The sequence below is a fragment of the Bidens hawaiensis genome, unplaced genomic scaffold (assembly GCF_021521415.1).
Source record: "Bidens hawaiensis isolate Kalapana, Puna unplaced genomic scaffold, B.hawaiensis_p1.1 tig00001692_1, whole genome shotgun sequence".
Classification (NCBI taxonomy): domain Eukaryota; kingdom Viridiplantae; phylum Streptophyta; class Magnoliopsida; order Asterales; family Asteraceae; genus Bidens; species Bidens hawaiensis.
In genome coordinates, this window is record NW_027491096.1 from 3,375,169 (window position 1) to 3,394,094 (window position 18,926).

The 18,926-nt window shown below is 40.3% G+C and overlaps 1 pseudogene; it reads right to left on the bottom strand.

The window, feature by feature from the left end:
* Positions 1–13,798: 13,798 nt before the first annotated feature.
* On the bottom strand, positions 13,799–17,401 carry LOC143593942 (protein AGENET DOMAIN (AGD)-CONTAINING P1 pseudogene; annotated as a pseudogene).
* Between the last annotated feature and the right edge of the window lie 1,525 nt (positions 17,402–18,926).

The window sequence follows — 18,926 nt, forward strand, 5'->3', positions numbered from 1 at the left end:
CACTGGTTTCCCTTCCCTACGTTGAACGCCCGGAAAGGCATGATGGTACCGCCAGCTAACCCACACTACCACCCCAATACACCCCATCTCGGACGCCACCCTTGTGAGGGCTGGGATGAGCCGCTTGTGGCCCTATCCGGACAAAATGCCATACTTCCGGGCACCAAACGGATGTAAGTATACCAAGATTTTTCTATAATTAAGCTAAGTATCTCATGCTGGCTTTTTGTGCAGCTGAAGGCCTTTTGTTATCTGTCCTTGTTGCGGGCATGCGTGGGACAATGCAGCTTGCTGATCGTGACAAAAAGGATCTTCCGATCCTTGACAAATATCAGGAAAACTTTCTGTTTCCCCAACAAATCCGTCGGGAACCTATGGTTTCCAAAGGTTTGTTCACGACATATAACATGTTTTGATATTTTCCGGTTTTGTAATCAATTTGCTGATGGGCATAACTGTGGTGTAACTTTTGGTCACAAGAGGAAGGAAGCCCCTTCTGGTGACATTCCAGTGTTGGTCGTTGGTGGCCGCCAGGATGTGAACCCTTCTCCTCTTTCCTTTCTTCCGGACGCGAAGAGGATCCGCCTTCGTGACCGCGTTGTGGTCTGTTTGTAGATTAAACCATGTACTTTGAGGAGTTGCGCGCATGTTTTCATGCTTTCATCCTACTGATTCTGTGACTTGCTTTATGCAGACCATGTTATCCTCCTAGGTACCCCTCACGCTAAAAGTGGTCCCAGCAAACTGTCTGTTGCTGACAAGGGGAAATCCAAGGAAGGTGCACCCCCTTCTGTTACCTAGGAGTTGCCGATGCCTGAATCATTACCTCTGTCTCCGCCAATTGTTCAAGAAATCGATGAACCAGCGGAGCAAGAATTCGGACCTCCGCCACCTCCTCACTCCTTGTAGGAGGAAGGGGCTCGTGTGTTGCAGGGAGGTGTCACCCGTCACATTCCATAATGGAACTTAACTCCCTCTTCCTAGTTTTCTGACGGGGAAATGTGTTTTGAGTTTCTTCATGAGGATGTGCCCTCTGCGGAACGCGAGTTCCAGCGCAACCGGGCCTGGGTGTCACTTGGGAATTCTTATGTATATCACCTGGCCAATTTGGTCTAGACGACCCAAGAGATATACCGGGACTAGAAATTTATGGGGCGGAACTAGGGGTTGCAAGATAGTCTCCTTGAAGAGCTCTGGGCCGAAAAAGAGAATACCGTATCGAGGCTGACACCCAAAGGTGGAAGCTGAGAGATTCTGAACAGGCTCTGGAGCAAGAGAGGCAACGCCAGGCTTCTGCCGCGAAGGATTGGGAAGAGGCATGTCGGCGGCAAAATGCTTCTATTGAAGCCGCACGTGCGCATTCCCATGCCCGAAAAGCTGAGCTTGCCAAGGCGGAAGAAACAAAATAGGCTCTTGAAGCCCGCCTTGTTGCTCAAGAGGAAACTTTCAGCAGTCTTCGTGCCGCCGCTGCTGAAAAGGATCGCCTGATTGAAGATCTGATCAAAGAGAATACTCATTTTGTTGGCGAGCAGGGCACACTGAAGTTAAACACTGAACAGGCTTCCTCTGACCAGGCATGGTTAATGAAGGAAGGCCTCCCCAAGGTAAGGATTTCATTTTAATTGTGCCCCTGTGACAGATCTTAACTTATTGTGTTAATATAGGTTCTCACATTCATGGAGGATCTATTCTATTGAAGACACAAGGCAGGTTTCCAGGAAGGGGTGACCTTTGCTCGGGAGGGCCGTTCCTTGGAGGATTTTGAGCTTCATGGAGTAAACGTGGATGGGAAGTATGACGCACAAATGGATGCCTTTGACGACCTGCATTTTCCCATCCAGGACACTATCCAAGATTTTGCTGAGGTGGCGGACGGCGTTCAGCAACTTCGCAACTTCCTCCAAGAGGAAGAATAGTTTTTGTTGTATATTTGTCTTCTTTCTTGTTTCTGTAATCCCTTTTTTGATTGTATATATGACATGGGTTTACATTTTGTCTTGTATGATTACAATATAAATGTGTGTTAACTAAACCTGCCATATATCCAAAATATAAGATTTAGGATGAGTATTGGCATGCGGGCCTATCTGTACAGAAACTAAAATGCTTTAAATTGGACAATCAGGCGTTGACTATATTTGTATTAATGCTAATTTTTTGAGAAAAATTAAAATACTTGGTACGCAGATCAAAACACGCAGCACGCAGGCCGGTAAAGAGGCACGCAGGCCCAAAAGAAAATTACATAATCTAAATGTAACACCTTCGAAGTTGCGCTGTGTTCCAAGTTCTAGGGATTAAAGTGCCATCTAGTTTCTTTAGTTTGTATGCACCTTTCCCCAGTACTTCGTTAATTTTATAAGGACCTTCCCAAGTTGGAGCTAGCTTCCCCGGTAATTCGGCGTTAGATGCCTCATTGCTCCGGAAAACGTAGTCTCCTTTGTTGTATTCACATAATTTGACCCTTGCATCATAATATATCTGGAGTTGGCTCTTATACTTGCTTTCGCATATAGCTGCCAACTCTCTCCTTTCTTACAAAAGGTCCAAGTTCAACTTAAGTTCATTCTCATTATCAGTGATCAAAAGCATTCGTGTGGATGGGACACCAATTTTGCGGGAATCATTGCTTCCGTACCATACATTAAGTTGAACGGGGTTTCCGAGTTGCTGGTTTTCTTACTGGTTCTATGCACCCACAGGATGTGAGGCAATTTATCTACCCACCCTATTCGCTTGGTTCCCAATCGCGCCTTGATGCCTTCTTTGATGGTCCGATTAGCTCGTTCCACTTGCCCATTGGCTTGCAGGTGAGCTACCGAAGTGAACACCTGATTGATGTGTAATTCCGAAAACCATTCATGAAGGCTTTTATCAGCAAACTGAGTACCATTATCACTGACCAATATCTGGGGCAGACCAAAACTGCAAATAATGTATTCCCAGAGGAACTTCTTGACGTTTGCTGCCATGATGTGAGCCAATGGTTTGGCTTCAACCCATTTTGTAAAGTAATCTATTGCCACAAGCAGGAATTTCACCCACCTTGGTGCTTCCAGAAACGGTCCCATAATATCAATGGCCCACTTCTAGAAAGCCCATGCTGAGGTTACAGGAACCAGGTTGTTTTGAGGTTGCAAAGTTTGTGGTGCATGCCTCTGACAAGCATCGCATTTCCGGATTTCTTTGACCGCATCTATATGCATGCCTGGCCAATAATACCCAGCGTTCATTATCTTAACTACGACTATTCTTGGTCCTGCATGCAAACCGCAAATGCCCTCATGAATTTCTCGGATTACGTAGTTGGACTCTTCTACGTCTACACATCTTGGCAGCGGGCCAAGGAATGATTTTCGGAACAACACCCCGTCATGCACATGATAACATAATGCCTTGTGTCGGATCTTTCGTGCTTCCGCCTTGTTCTCTGGTAATGTGCCAGAAGATAGGTAGTTCACTAGGGCGTCATCCAGGAACTTGTTCCTGTTTGGATGACTAAGACCTGGTGCTGGGGAACAGATGGAGTGTCTAAAACTTCGATTCTGACATCTCTCCCCATGTGTTCAAAACTTGTGGATACTAATTTGCTCAGTGCATCCGCGGGCCGATTCTCGCTTCTCTTTATGTAAACGATCTTGCAAAAGGTGAACTGTTGCATGAGGTCTTTAGCTTGAGATAAATATGAGGCCATATTATCATTTTTTGCCTCATATGTTCTTGAGACTTGACCTTCTATGAGCATAGAATATACCCAGGCTTCCAAGAATTTGACACCGAGTTTCTTTGTAATTCACAGACTGGCTAAGAATGCCTCATACTCTGCTTTGTTGTTGGTACTTTTGAAGTTTAATTTGATGGCATAAGTGAACTCTTGGCCGTCTGGGTTGATCAACTTTAAACCTGCACCTGAGCTTTCCCTATTGGATGCTCCATCTGTAAATAGGATCCATTTCTGACATTCATCTATTGGGGTCGGGGTTGTTGCTCATACAGACATTCCTGGACTTTGTCGGACGGTATCTTTGTTACGAAATCTGCCAAAACCTGATCCTTGATCGCAGATCTGGGTTTGTACTCTATCGAGTGTTCTCCCAGTTTGATTGCCCAATTGGCCAGTCTCCCGGATAACTCAGGCTTAGCCAACACGCTTTTTAGCATGTAATCCGTCAGCATATTGACAGGATGGCCCTGGAAGTACCGTTTCAACCTTCTTGCTGCATATACCAACGCTAGCACCAGATTTTCTAGCATTGAGTACCTAGTTTCGGCGTCCACCAAGGTTCTGCTGACGTAATATATTGGTGTTTGTACGGTCTTCCTGTCTGTCAAAAGGGCTGCCCCTATAGCAATATCGGATGCCGATAAGTACAGCGTGAGGGGTTCCCCTTCATGGGGTGCAGTCAGCGCGGAAGCTCCATAAGACACTTCTTTACTTCGAGGAAAGCTTGTTCAGCTTCTGGTGTCCACCGGAAATGTGCCTTTTCAGGCAATTCTGTAGTGTGGAAACAAAAGGATAAGATTTGGCTGCATGGTTCGTGAGGAACCTGTTTAATGTGACCAATCTTCCGTTGAATGTTTGTACTTCCTTTACTGATGATGGGAACGGCATTCGGGCGATTGCCTGAACCTTGTCTGGATTTGCTTTAAATCCTTCCCATGTCACGATTACGCCGAGGAACTTCCCTTCTTCCATCCCAAAGGAACACTTTGAGGGATTCAACTTCATATTGATCTTCCGTAACATGGAAAAGACGTCCTTGATATCCCTTAACATTTGATCTTCTTTAATGCTCTTGATGACCAGGTCATCCATGTAAACTTCTAGATTCTTCCCAATTTGATCACGAAACGTATTGTCCATCAGACGCTGATATGTGGCACTCGCGTTCTTCAGACCGAATGGCATCATTTTATAAAAAAATGTGCCTTGGTCAGTACGGAAAGCTGTTTTATCTTCATCGCGGGCAACCATTCGTATTTGGTGGTGCCCTTTGTAAGCGTCCAGAAAACATTTGAACTTAAAAGGTGCCACCGCGTCAACCTTCAGGTCAATCTCTGGGAGTGGATATCAATCTTTGGGGCAGGCTTTGTTCAAATCCTTGAAATCAATGCACATGTGCCACGAGCCATTGCTTTTGGGGACCATTACTAGGTTAGCAACCCATGTTTGTTACTGAATTTCGCAGATGATTCTCGCATGCAGTAGGTCTTGCACTTGCTCATTCATAGCTTTTGTTTGCTTAGGTCCCATCTTCCTCTTCTTTTGAACAATCGGCGTATATGCCGGGTTGACCCGCAACCGATGTTCCGAAATTTCCCTTGGAACGCCTGTCATGTCTGAAGGCGTCCAAGCAAAAATATCAGCATTTTTAATCAACAGTTGTTTCAAGAAGACTCGGACTGTTTCAGAAATGGTTGCCCCCGATAGTAACAGTCTGTTCTGGGTACTTCGGATTGACAACACACTTTTCTGGTTATGTTCGCAGTGTCTTCCTAGGGACCTTCACAGGCTTTGAACCTTCTTTCGTGTAACAGTGCTTATTGACTCGAATGATAGCGATTCATGTCCTTGTAGGTATCCCCACAGCGCCGTGCGCCCTGGACGGATTGGCATTAAAGTCACCAATTGTTTCTCGTCCGAGGATGATGTCATGTTTGATCTCGCGGGTAGGACGAAGAATTCAACATCCTCGGTCATTGTATGAATTCGGTCACTGAGCGTGACTGGGAATGTCCCAAACCCGGAAACTGGGGAGTGCACGGGCTTCAACTTTGCTTTATCTTCGTCATCCAACTGTTCAAAGCATTGTTCGTACATTATGTCGGATGTACTCCCAGTGTCAAAGAAGACATACTGAGACCGGTAATGAACGAACAGTGCTGTGACGATTAACGGTTGCTTCATGCATGGAACCCCCCCCCCCCTCACTCTTGGGAAAACCACAGGTTCACTTTTCCATTCATCATCTTCCGCCTCCATCCGCTTATATTTCCGAGTAGGCCCCCCTTGAATTATATGAACGTTCAAGTCCTTTATTTGTTTCCTTGGGGGACCTTTGTCTGCGGGAGTTGTATTCTTCCATGGACCTTGTCGCATGTTTTTGAGTAGATACTCAAGCTTTTCGGACTTTATGGCGGATTCGATTTCATTTTTCAAGCTTATACATTCATTAGTGCCATGCCCAATGCCTTCATGAAACATGCAATGCTTGTTCGAATTCAGGTTCACCCGCCTAATTAGTGGCTGAGGCTTTCTGAACTCGATGGTTTCTGTTGTTAGGATCTCTGACGGAGTTTTCTTTAAGGGAGTCCAATGTTGCTGATCAAACTTACCCGCTTTTCTATCTTTCTGTTTTTGCCTGATAAGTGATCTGGCCTCAAACTGCTTGGAAGAGCTTTCCGGGGGCTGAATTCGAGACCAAATGGAACCCTTCTCTTCTTTCTTGGGCTGGGTATTCCTGGGCTCAGAATTTGTGCCTTGTTTTGACTTCTCTCGCCCCGGTAGTTTTTCTGTGGCTGCAAAGACCTTGGCCGCGGACATGATCCCGTCCCAAGTCTGAGGCATACCATCTCTTCTAGTCAAGCAACGAACCATTTCTGGGCTCTTTGCGTTCACTCTGAATGCCCCCCTCAGCATATCTTCACTAATTCCACCGATATTCAGACTCTCGTTATTGAGTCTAGTGATAAAACTTTTAAGCGACTCATTGTCTTGGCGGACAACACTCGGGATTTCTGAAGGGTCCCGAGTATGCTTACGCTGTTGACTGAAGTGCTGTGAGAACTTGGCGACTAAGTCATCCCAGCTCTTGATTTGGCCATCTGGCAACTTCTCAAACCATTCTCTGGCCGCCCCTGTTAATGTCAATGCAAACATGTGATACCAATAGGGCAGCGTCCAGCCACTTACTCCACCAACTGCTGTAAAATTTAGCAAATGGTCATTCGGATCTGACATTCCATTATATTTTCCTAGATTGCTTGGAATTTTAATGTTTGTCGGAAAGGGAGCAGTGGCTATCCGCTGAATAAACTTTGATTTCTCTGCAAAAGCAGTGGGACGGTAGGGTTTGGTAAAATCTTCTTTGGCATCACTGAAGTATTCAGTATGCTTTGGCAGTGCCCGCGGGCGACTGGTGTCTTCCCTACTGTACCCACGGCTATCTTTGCTTGCATAACCGTCCTCATAAGCAACATCTCTCTGCCCTTGGGAAACAAGGCTATGCTCGTGTGTAGCCTTTCGAGAAGGAGCTCGCTGAGTATGGTAGCTCCTGCCTTGACTTCTCGAGGGTGGATGACCAACTGTCTGAGAAACATCTTCTAAATCTGGATTTTGAGTACGTCGGACCACCGGTGGTAGTAACGGGGGTGGTGAGTCGTAAGTCAGGGTTTTGGCTTGCAACTGGTTAACCCTCACCCGTCATTCATACTCTTCTTTTAGCCTTAGCTGTTCTTCTTAATACCACTCGTCAGGGGTAAGAATAGCTTTTCCAGGTCGGGATTGGTGACGTACTCTTGTTTCGTCACCGTCGAACCTAGAAAAATCTCCGGTTCTGTCTTCCGGAACCGGTGTATGAGTAGCGCGACGAGGCTCAACGTAAGGATATCTCGGGAACTCTCCGGCCCTGTCTTCCAAGGCCGAAGTTCGTGTGTTCCGGCGAGGTGTTATTTCTTCAAATCTTGGAAACTCTCCGGCCCTGTCTTCCAAGACCGGAGGTGGATTGTTCCGTCGAGGTGCTACCAGCGTTTGTCCTTCGAGAGCGGACTCGTCCCAGGCATCGGGATGCCGGAGCATTTGCAGGTGGTTGTTGGCTCTGACTCATTTTCAGATCACAAAAATTTCCAACAAAACGTTCAAACGACCGTACTTCTAGCTAAAAACGGATGGCGCCAATGAAGAAACAGAAGTCCAAGCTGGATAGTCCGAACTCGAGTTTACCCCAAATGTGAGTCTACTGAATACTAATGGCGTCAGATCCAAGCTGCTTGCCTCCAAAACAGATCACCGTGAGTCTCGTTATGGGAAGGGCAAGATGGGGGGGGTCTTCCCGTAACCACCCTCCAGCGTGAGAATAAGTATCGTCCTGATCGGAGTAATCAAAAAGAGTACAAGTATATTGCGTAAGGCTTGAGAGTGTGAATGAATCAATATCTGTAAGCGGTGTACTTGGTATTTATAGCCAAAGGTGGGGGAAGGTGATTGGTGGAGTTGTCACTATCATAATATTCTCTTTTCTACCTGAAAGGACACGTGTCGATCCTTTATTGGTCGTGACAGCCTGGTCGTGGCCGTTACGTGCGAGACGTGGGGTGGCTATTACGTGCCTAGGTGTCACCTTTCAATTGGTCGATGTTGCTATCAGGGAATATTTGAGAAATCTTCTAGAAGTAGTTTGTTACAACTGCTCTTCCATATCACGTGGGGGTCACATGTTGTGAGTCCATTGTGTTGCTTGCAGGTTCCTTCCGCGGATGCTCACCGGTAATCCGCGGACTACGATGGATACCCGCGAAGCATGTTTTTGGAACTATGGACCACTTAGCTGGTCTCGTGTTGACTACAAATGTTTGCCCGTGTGTTCCTCTCGCGGATGTTTGTTGGCTATCCGCGGGTTGAGTAAGGGTCCGCGAATTGGATTAGGGATCCACGGGTAGCTTTCACTACCCTACCTCTATAGACCCTAGGTAGCGTTGGTGTGGTGGTGGCAGTGTTTGGGTTACATTGCCTAACCCTAGGTGGCAGTGGTCTGGTGGGGGATGTGCTGGCTGTTAAGGCTTTGGCTTCTGATGCCGACCAACCCTAATCCATGGACGATTTGGTATATTAATCTTTCTTTCTTTATTTGTTAAATTGTTGATATTTATTAGAATATCGTTGTATCTATAAAAGATTACATGCTTTAGGGTTGAAAATTTGGGCAAAATTATGTCTCGGTATTTTGACTTGCTAACACGAACTAAGTCATAATATTTGTGTATGGAGGTTTGCTTGATCCTTTTGGAATTTACAAATACAAAGGGCTCATTATTGTTTATGAATAATATTATCAAGCTAGGTTATTAACTATTTTTTTCAGTTTTATATAACTAGATTCTTTTTGTTACTGCTATGGTGGTTGTGGCGTGTTGGTGGCAGCTGTTTGTTGTTGGAACCATTGAGGAACGCTTACGGTTTCGTGAAATGGTGGAAAGTGGTAACAATATCGTTAGTCATTGTTGTTGGGTTGTATTGAGTAGCATTTCCTGTTCAATTTTATTGTTGGTTGATGCATATGACATTGTTCCATATGGTCTGTGGCTATGACGACGCTTTGATATTTGGCGTGGCAGCCACTGAGCGGACTGAGCCTCAGTTAAGAAGTTGGGTTTCATTGCGGAGCATTGACGGTTCGATTCGACTGTTGGTTGATGAATATGAGATTGTTCTCTATGGTCTATGGCTTTGATGACCCTCAAAATTTTGGTGTGACAACTTACGTTGTAGCCGTCAAACGGACTGAGCCTCGATTGGTTAAATACTGGTGGGTTCATCGCCAGAGTTACACTTCTACATGCCCTGCTTTTGCCGGGTATGATTTTAATTATTATGGAATTGAGCATTTGAGCAAGCATCATTTTATAAATGTTGCTTAGGAGGTTGTGGAAAAGTTATATCTTTGTGCAAATTTCTAAATTCAAAAACTCTACTGTTACTCTTGGATCTCTTTATTAGAGGCTTGAAATAAAATCTTCTTTATAGATATTGATTATTAATAAGTTAGTTAAGCTGAGCCAATATTGCTTTCCTTCGGGTTTTAATATTGTTGTTTCTGCTTTGATGCTTTAGTTGGCATGATCACATGTGATGTTTGAGCAGTACCATTGGAAGAGACTGCAAAAGAAAGGGAAATAATTCTCGGTATGTATATGGATAAATATTGAAACATAAACCTACTATTAGATTAATATACGAGATTAATATTAATTTGATTATGTTTGCCTGTTACAGTGGAATAAGAATTGGATTTCTTTTTCTGATCTATCCCCGCCATCATCTGGCGACTGAAGCTAAAGTCCGGCAAGTGGTATACACATCATCAATCGGAGTACAATTGATGTTATCGAGAGCTGCTAGAGTGATTTAGGTTCATGCACGAGCACCGACGTATGTCCTCTCTTATTTCACCCCCAAATTCTGAATAACATGATGAAATTGTTTTTCTTCAAATAGAAAACCTAATGCCAGGGACTGCTTTGTGCACTTGGCTGATGCCTATGTTTTAACGTTGAACCTGTTGCAAAGTAACTGAAGCACGAACACTTTGAAATGGTGATGCTTCTTTAATTTTTTATGTTTTTTCTTAAAAATTTGGGTTCAATCTTTCATTGGTAAGGAGACAGGATGGGAACCCAGGCCGAGAACAGGATTATGGGCGAGGGTGCTTCTGCTGCAGGTGATGTACTTTATGAAAGTAGTCAAGAGTATGTAAGTTTACATTATTCATTTTTGAAGTCACTGTATTAACATTTATGTTGGAAAGAAATCATAACGTATTTACGTTCGTTTGATGTATCTCTGGCTGCATTCTAATGCATATAGTTTCTGGAATGCAAGACACACGTGTGCAACTACTTTTCCTAACTGTCATCTAAACCACGCCCCATCACGGTGGGTGAACCAACTAGTTTTATCTAAAACTTGTTGCCGAACAATTCACTAACTTATATTTGAACCAAACTGTACCTTCAAACTGAATAACACATTTACATAACCAAATATACTATTTCTCACCCTAAAAGCCAAAATAATAGAACATAGTGTTTCTAATTACAGAAATACATATAAAAAACATGATGATAACAACAAAGATTCAAAACTCAATTCAATACACTATACCATAGATTCATAACTCAATTCAAACATGATGTTGTAGCTATTTATATCACAATATACGACCATCAATCCTAACAACAAAGGATTATGATGGTAAGCCAGCCCACACATAACACAAACACCTATCTAGAGCCATTAACTTCCCACGTGAAACATGCACAACACATTTTTTGTGAACACACATATCTCACACACGAACTAATGCCTCTAGATATTTGTTTATGTTTTATGTGGGCTAGACTACTTTCATAATCCTCCGTTACCAAACACAAATAGTCATACATCGTGACATAAAGAGCTCCAACAACTTATTAGATCAAAACATAAAATCTAAAACTTCTACAGCAATACTACAAATTAACATAATAATAAACTAGCTTCATATTCTTTGCAGCGTAATTTGTCTTCCGATGGGAGAGTAACTGAAAAAATAATCAAAATTAAAAATTTCATTAGATTTTCAGTATAGACCATTAGATCTAAAACAGATAAAGAACGAAACATTATACCGAATTATAGAAAAACATGTCGGACGTACCTAGGATTGCAAAAGAACACAGATCTGAGGTAGATCTAGGGTTTTCGGAGCATCCGCACAAGCGGCCATATACGGCGATTGTGAATGTGTTAGGGTTTGTTGTTTTATAATGATTGAGTGTTTTTGTTTAGTCCCTACGGTACTGTTTATTTATGTAGTTTGATCCTTGTTTTTAATAGTATTTGCATTGAAGTCCTTTCAACTTGGTACTTTGTTTAAAAGATTTGCAAAATGAGGTCTGTTTGGTACTTTGATAAAGTGATGCATTTTTGGGCTGTGTCTTGTTTACTTAAAAAATATAGGATTAGAATAGAAGTATACGTAATATGTGTATGCTCCATACTTTATTGTTAGATTAATTTTGTTTATATATAAAAAGAGTTAGGAACAAAATGAATTTACGATAACAAGATGCATATCATCTCCAACATGTACCTATGCCAAAATTGATTAAAAGTGAGTCTTAAACTTCTATATGAACTTACCATATTGTGAATTCAATTCCGCCTATCTGGTGTTGTTTACCTAGTAAGGGCTGGTTAAAGTGTTATGTTGTTACGTAGATAGTGAGGCTTAACTAGCTCACATGTTAGCTATGGAGTTATGGTTTAACATTTAGGTAACGTTTGGTATGCAAGAAAAGCATGTGGAATGAAATAACTCATTATGAGGGAATGAAAAAAGTGGTGGTTGGTTGCTCAATTGAATGAAATCTCATTTCATCAAAACCATTCATTACCACCAACCTTCCTTCTTTTTTCATTTTATTTCTCTTTCACCATACTTTTTCAACACCACAACCACCCCACCACCACCTAACCATCACTACCGTCGCCGCCACCACAACATAACCACCACCTCCGCTATCACCACCGTCATCGTCGTTGTAGCCACCATAACCATTGTCGCCATCACCTGACCACCACCACCACTATCGCTGCTTGACAACCACCTGACCGCCACCACCGTCGTCGTTAACCTACCATCGCGATCCACCTGGCCACAAATGCTACCACCGCCACCCCCACTGCCACCAGTGCCACCGCAACCACCGCCCCTACTACCTAACCGTCACCGCTACCACCATTGTCGTTGCCGGAGCTGCCCCATCGTTGCCATTGCAATTTTTTTTTATTTTGGTAAAAAGAAATTACTTTGAGATTGAAGTGTTTTTATCATTAATATTTCATTCCTATATTTTTTATACCAAAGAATATAAAGTAATAATTCATTCAATTACCATATGTTAACCAAATAAAACAAATGAATGCCATTGATCCATTTCATTCTCTTATCCATTCGATTCCGTCCCCCAATCAATTTCACCCTCATTGCATTACCTCCAACCAAACATGCCTATATTGAATAATATTTTTTTGATATTTTATGTTATTCTGATTTTGAGAATGATTAATGTTGCACTTTTCACAATTAAGTAATTTGTGTAACATCTATAGACTAAAGTTGGAGTCTCGGAGATCGACATACCACAATAGTTTGCATCTTTTTTCCTTGGAGTCTCGGAGATCGACATACCACAATAGTTTGCATCTTTTTTCCTTAAATATTGTGGTTATATTCATAATTTGACATTTGTTTATGACAAATAAATTCAAACACAATAAAATAACTTTTTCAAGATTCTTGCTTTGATTGTGTTATGGTAACGGTAATGGGACATTTATGAACAACAAATGAACTTGAACCCAAAAGAAAAACCGGAATCAATTCATCTGGGGTGGTTATTTGGATACAATGCCAGACATGTAATTAATTTAAAAAAAAAAATTACAAGTAGTTAACGAGTATGATATTAAAGTATTCACATTGGAATCCCTATATTATCTCTAACCATATAATTTATGGAAAACTTCATAGTTTTTATCCGGCTCTCTAAATATGACATTGATATATACACATATATAGACTCCCCTCCATATATTCATTGTATATGTTTTGTGTGAGTGGAGGAAAGATAAGATATAATAAAATAAGTATTATTTAATTGAATATAGATAGTGATCTTTTTTTTAAAATAAGCAATTTTTGCAAAGGTGTTTTTAAGTAAATTGCACGTAAGGAGTAAATGGACTACCCGTAACACAATTTAGTCGGACATAAACTGGAAATATAGAAGTGGGTACTTGCCAACAGTACCCATAACTAAAGTTAAGAGTTTTAAGATTGATGCTTTAACTAGTGCAGCAAATTGCAATGGGACAGTACTTCAAACCCATAACCATACCAGAAATTCATGCTTTGACTTGTGTTGTAAATTGTAATGGACACTTAACAACAAACCCATACAACATAAATAATAATAATCAATTGAACCAAACAAAAGAGATGAAACCAAGTACTAGATTTTTCAAAAGGAGTTAAAAGCACAAAAAACTCCATAACCTTCATCATGAGCAAGTCAGTCAGATGACCATAATACCTAATTCCAATTTCATCAAACCATTAATTAACAAACAACTAACAACCACTACAACAAATAACACTTTTTTTACTTGTGAATCAAGTTACAAACCGAAGAAGCCGACACCCATTTCCCATTAATCCACTCTAGATGCCGCCTCAAATCCGACTGTTTCAACACCAGTTCCTCATTCGTCCCCCTAAAAAAAACCTCGTACTTTTGCCGGCTCAATACCTTGGACACCACACCAACCCACCACCCGTCATTGTACAAAGCATCGACTTCTTCAAACAAACGAAAATGTTCAATGCTTTCTTTAGGAGGACAAGGACGAATGTGGTTGATATCAACAATTTCTGTTAACAAAGCCGTATCATCATCGTTTCTTAAGGATTTATATTCAATCTTGAAATTCCCATTGCTTAATTGTTCAAGAACTATGGCACTAAACCATGCGCCATAGAAACCATCCTCGTCACTGCTTACTTCTACAGTTGCACCTTTGATGAACTTATTGTTGTTGGAAATGTTTAACTCTATAGAGATATACGGCTGCAGGAAAACTTGTTAACTATTTGTTAGTAAAAAAATTATTAAATATATTATGTGTGTGTGTGTGAAGTAAAGATATCACCAAAGGTTTGAAGATTCAAGTTCTATATTTTGACTTCTTTGCGCTTTTAGGCTTGTATACATTTACGAACATCAACATAGCATGTTCATGTTGGTTCGTTTACCTTTAACCAAACAAACAATCGAACACAAACCATTAAAATACGGTATTTTCTTGTTCGTGTTCATTAAGAAAATGCACATTTTTGTGTTTGTCTATGTTCATTAAGAAAATGAATGGTTCATAAACCTAAACAAGCATAACTGAACATAGATGACTGGACATAACTAAGCTAAAACTAGTTAAAAGCAATGTAAGGAACAGTGTGGCGGGCTTAAAACGTTATTAAGAACTACACTGTTGCAAACGGCCATAAGATTGGAAATGAATATGTTAACAAACGTAAATACCAAAACCAATGTAAACTACCAAATACAAATGAACGTAAACAAACAAACATGCACAAATTTACAAACAAACGTTCACGAACAGAAATGAACAAACAAGACATGTGTTCATGTTTATTCGTTTAAATAAATAACCTAAATGAGATCCGATTTTGCAATCAACCACGTAATTTGAGGATTAAGAAAAACACAGCCATCAGATTCTAAAAATTAAACTTAATTGCAATTAAAAAACAAGCTTATTATGTTGTACACATAGATTCTAATTCAGCAACTCAGTTCCAATCAAACATGAAATCATAAATCTTTAGCAAGGTAAACAAAAAATTTAACACCTAGAGTCAAAATTGGTCAAAGTTGCTCAAAATTATGGTTACAAAACTACCTCTACATGTTCTTTTGTTTATTAAATAAACTAACATAAATGAACTTCCTGCCTAACATTTCACAAACTGTTCAAACAATACTTATATTAAATCAAAAATATTTCGCAAAGTAAACAACAAACTTTTAACACCTATGGTCAAAATTGGTCAGAGGTAGTAAAAATCAGGTTTTCAAAACTGTAATTTTACTTTAACCATACAAACAATCGAACACAAACCATTAAAAGTTGGGATTTTCTTGTTTGTGCTCTTTAAGAAAATGTACATGTTGGTGTTTGCCTATGCTCGTTCTTTCACAGCATGAACAAACGGTTAATGAATGTAAACAAACAAACATAACTGAAATTAGATGAATGAACATAACTAAGCTAAAAGTAGTTACAAGTAAGGTAAAAAAAACAATGTGTTGAGCCTAAAAAGTTATTAACACTATAGTAAGTTGCAATGGGCCAAAATATTTAAATGAATATATTAACAAATGTAAAGGAACAAACTTTAACCAAGATAATCAAAAAACATGAATGAACGTAAACAAACGAATTTAATAAACAAACGCTCACGAACATAAATGAATGAACAAGACATGTGTTCATGTTCGTTCAACTAAATAACCAAAACAGGATTCGATTTTGCAAAACATACACAAGCAACCACGTAATTTGTGGATTAAGAAACAGACAGCCATTAGATTTTGTCAATTGAACTAAAGTTGACCTTCAACTTTTAAAATTGACCTAAAAATTAACCTTAATTGCAATTAACAAAAAAAAATTTCAAAATTCTAAACATAGGTTCTCATTCAGCAATTCAGTTCAATAAAAACATGCATGAAATCAGAAATTATTTGCAAGGTAAACAGAAAATTTAGTAACACCTAGAGTCCAAAGTTGGTCAAAATTAGGATTTCAAAACTGTAAATTACCTCTGTTTCATGTTGATTGAGTAGTGAAAGCCAATTACCATGAAACCATTCCCTATACTAATTTGTAGTGGGCAAAAACAATTTAAACAAATATATTAACTACCTTAAACTAGCAAACACAAATGCACAGAAACACAAGCATAAACAGATTTTTTATAAATGAACATAAAAGAACAAATAAGACATGTCTACAACTTCGTTCCTTTAATTAAATGAACAAAAGTTTTTGTGCATCTCTGTTTGTTTATTATAAGCGAGCACACGCAAACTTCCCACCAAACGATTCAATCAAAACTTGTATGAAATGAAAAATCTTTTGCAACATAAACAGAGCACCTAGGGTCCAAATTGGTCTCAAGGTCTTAAAAGGTAACAAAACCAAGAGATTTATGAAATATGCCAAGTAGCTTCTAGTTTTTAGTTTGCTAATTTAGCATGTTCGAGTTTGTTATGTAGTTTGGCTTGATTTTAAGGTCCATACTTCTCCATGGTTTATGTCCAGGAGGGTTAGATGCTGTTAATTTGTAATCACTTTATTTCCCCCTTTTTATTTTAACAAAAGTTTGCCATGGCTTCGCTTCGGCCAATTGGTCAAAGTTAGTTTGAAAACTGATAAGCAACAAACATAAATGAAGAAACAAGTCCGGTGTTGGTGTTTATTGACTAACTGAAGAAAAGCTTTGTTGCATAATAAACGAACATAACATAAGATACAGGGCCAAAGTGTCGAATCAAAACTTGTACAAAAAGCAGGGTTTGTTAATTATGTGAGGGAGGATTAAGGAGATAATAATAAATGAACCTGAGGTTGGTCATCTTCTTGGAGCGGTGGAACCCAATTACCATGAAACCACTCTCTATGAAGCCTGAGTTCCGTACCACTAAACTCCAGCTGCTCCCTGGTGGCTCGGAAGAAAACCGAGTAGCGGTTGCCTGGGAGGACGCCCGTGATGACGCCCTCCCACCACCCGTCGTTGTAGTAGGCGTCCACCTCCTCGCTGAACTTGAAATCGCGCTCGCCTTTCTCGCGAGGAGGAAGAGGCCTCAGCTGGACAGCCTTCAGGGTCTCTCGGAGCGGCTTCCTCGCGGATTCGTCCGCCATTAATGTCTTGTACTCCACCTGGATTAGGTGTTGCTTGTTGCGGATGACGGTGCCGGTGTACCACGCGCCCCGGAACCCGTTGTCGTCGCTGCTGATTTCGACTTCCGTTCCGGCTTTGAACACGTCGTCGGACATTGTTTAGTTAGGGTTTTGTGTGTTTTTTTTTCTTTTTTATTGTGAAAGAAAGAGGCAAGTGAAACACTTAGCAGGTTGTAACAACACATCATCGTTCGTGCTTACATAGGAATAGAGCGGCTGCTTTCAATAAGCCCCCGGCTCGATAGTGACTTTGCATCAAACATTAGATATAAGGCACATAGCACTCAACCATCAAGACCCCAGCTGATTGGTGCAGTACCCTTGTTTTTCGGCGATCAACGCCACCACATGATGCCGGATTAACCTTTCACCACTTTTAACACTGTTTCCACGAAATTGGTAAAATAACGTCAAAATTAGTGCAATTTCATTTTTGCCCACCCAATGGTCCACACATATATATACGTTATATGCGCACACCGCAAGCTAAGCGTTCACAGTTTATAACCACACGTCATCAAATTCAAATGCTAGATGGCTTGGCTTGTGCTTCCAAATAAAACATATGGTTGTAAAATAACGACCTATTAGGATAGGATGAACATATACATGTAAGAATAGAGATGATAGAGAGAAAATATATTGTTTGTTATTGATGTCAATGACCAAACACAAGATACATCTATTTATAAAGACATTGCATTAATACAAAGGTAATAAATAGATGCAGGTTATGTATGTGAAGAGTCACCATATAAATATGTATTCATAACACTTCTCCTTGACAGTCCACATGTTGAAATACGCTTGATGATGTTGCGTCATTAAAAACCTTGCTAGGAACACCTATTGGAACAAAACCATAGCCAAGGGAAAAAGAGTGCAACGCGTATAGTACCCCCCCCCCCCCACCCAATTTATACATCCTTTAAGTGACGGTTCTGATCTTCTTGGAAAGTTTGTTTGAGACTTTTGTAGTTAGCAATCCGCCGCTTGATCTTGTAGTGTACACTTCATTATTTGGAGCAAAATTATGTACTATCTTCGTGTATGACTTACAACACCTCATCTTGTAAATAAGTGACTTGTAGTGCCATATCTTGTAAATGAGTACTACAACATCCATGACTTTGCTATATTACATTTCATTCATCAACACAACTAACCAAGCCTTTTTTAAAGGTTAGTAAAATATAACCTCACATCTTTCATACCTTGAATGCATCAAAATATCTATTTTTAGCTCATTTCAATGTCTTTTCACTTGAAACAAGTTATATATCTTATCAATAAATAAATAAATAAATAATGTATCTATGTGTGTATAACTAGCAAGAAATATTGCATAAATTGCAATAAATTATAGTACTCTTGACCAATAGTTCTATTTAGAATAAGAATAATTTGTTTTATATGAGATGAACTCCATCCATAGTAAAATGCTCCAACATCTTCCATATGAAGTTTGATTGATAAAATTATCATAATAGAACTGCTCGACATGCATATCATCTATTTAAAAGATACAATGCTTTCATCAGCATATATTATAATGTTTCTAAACATGATATTGTTGATTAATTATATTTTTCGAGTTTTTAATAAGAATGCTTCACGCATT